This window comes from Mus caroli, chromosome 2 (assembly GCF_900094665.2).
Source record: "Mus caroli chromosome 2, CAROLI_EIJ_v1.1, whole genome shotgun sequence".
Taxonomy (NCBI): domain Eukaryota; kingdom Metazoa; phylum Chordata; class Mammalia; order Rodentia; family Muridae; genus Mus; species Mus caroli.
The window spans coordinates 48,889,637-48,895,636 of record NC_034571.1 but is presented as its reverse complement, the minus strand read 5'-3'; positions in this window follow the sequence as shown (position 1 = coordinate 48,895,636).

Sequence of the window (6,000 nt, the reverse complement as noted above, 5' to 3'; positions counted from 1 at the left end):
CTGGCTGTCCTGGAACTCACTTTGTAGACCATGCTGGCCTCGAACTCAGAAATCCCCCTGCCTCTGCCTCCCAAGTGCTGGGATTAAAGGCATGCACCACCACTACCCTGTCTTTAGAGTGTCTGTTGAGAAGTCAGGCATAATTCTGATAGGTCTGCCTTTTATGTTACCTGACCTTTTGCCCTTGCAGCTTTTAATATTCTTTCTTAGTTCTGTAGATTTTGTGTTTTGATTATTATGTGGCAGGAGAATTTCCTTTTCAATTCCAGTCTGTTGGTAGTCTTCTTGGATGTATATTGGTATCTCTTTCTTGAGGTTGGGAAAGTTTTCTTGTATGATTTTACTGAGAATATTTTTTGGGCCTTGGAACCCTATAGATGGAACAACAATATGAGCTAACCAGTACCCCCCACCCTGGAGCTTGTGTTTCTAGCTGCATATGTATCAGAAGATGGCCTAGTCGGCCACCAGTGGAAAGAGAAGCCCATTGGTCGTGCAAACTTTATATGCCTCAGTAGAGGGGAACACCAGGACCAAAAAGTGGGAATGGGTGGGTAGGGGAGTGGGGTCGGAGAGGGTGTGGGAAACTGTTGGGATAGCAGTGGAAATGTAAATGAAGAAAATACCTAATTAAAAAAAAGAAAAAAAGAAACCAAGAAAATTATTTACATTTCAAATATTATCCCCCTTTCCCAGTTTCCCTCCCTCCCCTTGTTTCTATGAGGGTGTTCCTCCACCCACCCACCCACACCCAACTCCCCACCCTCTATTCCCCTGTACTGGGGCATCTATTGAACCTTCATAGGACCAAGGATCTCTCCTCCCATTGATACATGACAAGGCCATCCTCTACTACATATGCAGCTGGAGCCATGTGTATACCTTTATTGATGGCTTAGTCCCTGGGAATTGTGGGGGGTCTAGTTGGTTGATATTGTTCTTCCTATGAGGTTGCAAACCCCTTCTACTCCTGCAGTCCATTCTCTAACTCCTCTATTGGGGACCCCACGCTCAGTCCAGTGTTTGGCTGGGAACATCTGCCTCAGTATTTGTAAAGCTCTGGCAGGGCCTCTCAGAAGACAGGCATAATCAGGCTCCTTTCAGTATGCACTTCTTGGCATCCACAATAGTGTCTGGGTTTGGTAACTGTATATGGGATGAACCCCATATACAGGTGGAACAGCCTCTGGGTGGCCTTTCCTTCAGTCTCTGCTCAACACTTTATCTCCATATTTGTTCCTTTTAGTATTTTGTTCTCCTTCTAAGAAGGACCAATGCATCCACACTTTGGTTTTCCTTCTTCTTGAGTTTCATGTGGTCTGTGAATTGTATCCTGGTTATTTGGAGGTTTTGCGCTAATATCCACTTATCGGTGAGTGAACACCATGTGTGTTCTTTTGTGACTGGGTTACCTCACTCAGGATATTTTCAAGTTCTATCCATTTGCCTAAGAATTTCATGAATTCATTGTTTTTAATATCTGAGTAGTACTCCATTGTGTAAATGTATCACATTTTCTGTATCCATTCCTCTGGTGAAGGACATCTGGGTTCTTTCCAGCTCCTGGCTATTATAAGTAAGACTGATAGGAACATAGTGGAACATGTGTCTTTATTACATGTTGGAGCATCTTCTGGGTATATGCCCAGGAGTGGTATAGCTGGATTATTTTCTTGTGTTTCAGTTGTATTAGGATCCAGAGCTTGCTGTAGTGGAGTAGCTGTGTTTTGGGGTGTATCATAATGCCCTGGGTCTTATTAATTGTGTTCTTTCAAAGGTCTTTAGCGTCTGGATTGTTTTGGTCCTTGAATGTTCTTGTTGTAGTAGTATTGTGTGTGTGTGTGGGGGGGGCGGTGAACTTCAGTGGTCCTGTGTGGCAGGCCTCTGATGAATATCCTTGGGCTGCATGGTTCTAGAACTATAGTTCTGTATGGCCCAGGAACCTCAGGTTCTATAAAGGTGAATGGAGAGGTGGCAGGAGAATGGATGTCCCCCATGGGATAGCAGGCTTCTAAGGGAACTTTGGCTTTCGCCAGAAGGCTCTGTTAACAGGGAAGTTGGGTCTGCTAAGGGAAGCCTACCTGTATGGTTCAGACAGGAGTCTGCTGGTGGAGAGAAGTGGAAGAATGGAGTTCCCCTGGCCATCACAGAGTTTTGAAAACCTAGATGGAGCTGAAAATTATGTAAAACTTGTAATTAACTTACCTTGACCTGTAAAACATAATAGCAACTTACAGCATTTATAAAGGAAAACCAAATTTTCTCAGTGTTTTTGCTAAGGTTTGGCAATGCTGTGTTGGCAATCTAGAATCTGGCATATGGGGCAGAAACATCAAAGTTCACACTTCAGAGGATATAGAGCTAGATATTCTCCCACTGCTTGTCTCAACTTATATAAATGTGTAAGAACATGTTCTTTAAGACCATAGTTGGATTAATTCAAATAAAGTACATATATACCATGGTTCTCAAACATCTCTCTTCTGGTCTTCTCTGTCATTCTTCAGATGGAGTTCTATCTGGTAAAGTCTAAACTGTAATGAAAATCGACATGCTTGTCTTGAATCTGCAGACTATCTGAAGAGAACCTGTGAGAAAAAGTTTACTTAGACTCTGCCAACTTGTACCTATGTATTTTTCTCCTGTCTTATTAGCAAAATTAAAAATGGACCAAAATCACAAATATCTAACAATAAATGACACATTAAAGCGTGGCTGTAAGAATTTTCCTGCCCACAAGTGAATTGAACAAATATATGTTTGCTTATCTTTAAAACAGGGATCTAACACTTTAAACAAAAGTGTTAAAATTTGTTCTTCTAATTAACAGCATTAATATAAGCCTTATTAGTTTTCTAAATCCTATTTATTTTTCCTAATAAAACATTATCATAGAAACAATAGATTACCATGGTAAGAATCAATGTCCACACAGTATTTATTAGGGACTGGTTAAAATTACCCAGTTCCTTATATAAGTATAAAATCAGGGGAAAATGTAAGTATAAGCGAGCTAATATAACCACTTACTGTTATAAAGGCTGAATTGAAAAAAATGTACCTTAATCAGTAGGAGAATATATTTGCTAATATTGAACCAAATTAGGAAAACATAACCACCCAATTATAAATGCTACTCGTCCAGACGAGAATGATCTCCATGTTGTCAGTCGGCAAAGTGAGTACAGCATCCAGTGGTAATGGAAGAATATACTTACTCTGTAGATAGTTCCCTCCCAAAGGTAAAGAAAGTATGGGGGAGGGAGAGGAGTTATATTCAAGAATACAAAGTTCATTCTAGCCAAACTCATCCACCAAGCAAGGTCTGAGGTCTCCTGGGTGTAGGAAACCAATGAAGAAGAAGCTAACAATGCTCTACCTGCTTACTCTACATGAAAGGAACCCTACGAATAGTGAAGTGTGAGCTCTTAATAATATTGCCATTAAGAAAGATCTAATATGCTAACACTTCTCAAAATAAAAAGGGAAGGAATGCTACTAAATTCATTTTACATAATACTCATATTACCATGACACAAAAAACATATTAAACACACACTCACATACACACACACACACACATACACACACACACAAATAAAACTATAGACCAATTTTCCTAAACATATCTCAATGAAACACTTACAAATTGAACTCAAGATTACAGTAAGAATATAATCCATCATGACCAAGTTGATGCCATTTCAGAATTATAGTTTGCTTAATATATACAAATTAATAAATGTTATACACCATATTAATAGACTTAAGATAAAAATCATTCAATCATCTTGATAGATATATAAAACATATTAGACAAAATTCAATACATTTTCATGATATAAGTTCTGAAGAAACTAGAACTAGACAGATATAGTTTTAGACTGTGTCTAGATTATTTCATCATAATAAAGACAGTATAAAACAAACATATAGACCACTAAATCTGAAGAAACTCAGAAGATGTCTTCTAAAATATGAAAAATGTAAGTATGTCTACCTCCTCCATTAGTAATCAGTATATATAGTTCTTGAAGTCTTAGTTAGAGCAATAACACAAGACAAAAGTATAAAGGATAAAATCTGGAAAAAAAGAAAAGCTATTCCTATTTATAGACATGATACCATATGTAAAAGGCCCTTACAGAGACCACCAGAAAACTTTAGATCTAATTAACATTTTTAGTAAAGTTACAAGGTACAAAATTGGCATAAAAAATTTAGGTAGCTTCTAAATATAGTGATAATAAAGCTGTTGAGAAAGATATTTAAAATATGCACGATTCACAGAAGCTTTAAAATCTAGAATTGAACTTATCAGGGAGTGAAAGATGTCTACTGGGCAAATTTTAAGATATTGGAAAGGAAATTGAGGAAGGCACTAGATAATCAGAAGAGTGTCTGTGCTCCTGGATTGCAGAATCAATATTATGAAAATAACTGACTATATTACCCATGGTAATCTACATAGTCAATGCAATCCCCATAAAAATCTCAAAACATTTTTCATAGAATGGAAAAATCAATTCCAAGCTTCACATAGAAACATAAAGGATGACAGAGAGCAAAAGCAATCCTAAGCAAAAGAGAAAAAGAAAAAAAGAAACTGCTCAGATTAGTAAAAACTTTTTTTAAAGTGTTTAGCATCCTAGTCAACAGGAAACTGAAAATTAAAATAAACACTTATTCACTGAAGACTTGAGTATAAACTAACATATTTATTATGGAAATTGGTGTAGATGTTTCTCAAATTCCTAAAAGTAGAACTATCATATGACTCTACTATACCACTCCTGGGCATTGACCAAAGGACTCCACTTTCTTCTATAAAGATGTTTGTACATCCATCTTTTAAAATTTCTTTTTTACTTACTCACTTTACATCCCTCTCACTGCCCCTTCTCAGTCACCACTTGTATCCCCTCCTTCCCTTCTCCTCTGAGTGATTCCCCCCTCTGGGTCTTCTTCCACTCTGACTCTTCAAGTCTTGTAAGGCTAGTCACTTTCTCTCCCATTGAGTCCGGACAAAGCAATCCAGCTAAAAGAACATAATCCCACCTACAGGCAACAGCTTTTGGGATATCCTCAGTACCAGTTGTTCTGGACCCACATGAAGACCAAGATGCACATATGTTACATATGTGCAGGGAGGCCTAGGCCCAGCCTGTGTACATTCTAACAGAACAGCTTAACCATCTAGTATTAAAAACTATAAGGTCTTGCCCCAGGACTGACAAAGGTAGGGTCAGCACATGACATTGGTGAGATGTGTTGGAAACTTTAGGAAGAAGGGCCTAGTAGGAAGAACTTCTTAAGCTATTGTTATCATGGCATAAAAGGAAACATTGGAGCCTTGGAAGCTTATACCTCTTTGCTTCCTGGCTGCCGACGAGATTGACAGATTTGCTCTACATATACCTCTACCATGGTATCTGCCTTGCCACAGTAGGCCCCAGAACAAATGGGCACAGGGTCTGTGTTGATCTATCTAAAAGCATGAGACCACACACCACCTGGCTTTAAACAACTTATTTCTTTTTTACAGTTCCATACATGTTTATGTATATGGTGCTTTGTGTTTATTTTCCCTCCCGCTTTTATCGCCTCCAGTGCTTTCTGATCACATTCGCCTACATATTCACTGAAGCTTTCTCTCCTACCTGTGCAAATCCTCACTCTTCTCTCCAAATTCCTTTACTATGTTCATGTCTTTTGTTGTTTTGTTTTGCTTTTGCTTGTTTGTTTCTGTGACCCACTTGTGTTCAACCATGGCTTAAAAGCTATCCACTGGAGCTCGGTGGGCTCATAAGAGATACAGAAATGGAGACAATAGCCCTCCCCTGCCTCCCAGAATCTACAATAATGGGTAGTTCAGCAGGGAAGGGTAGGGCTTAATGAGACCCACCCTTCATCCAGGACTGATTGTAATCACAGTTGCTATTCGTTCATGATTGCAGTGGGTATGTCATGCACACATAACATAGTGACATAGATTAATGT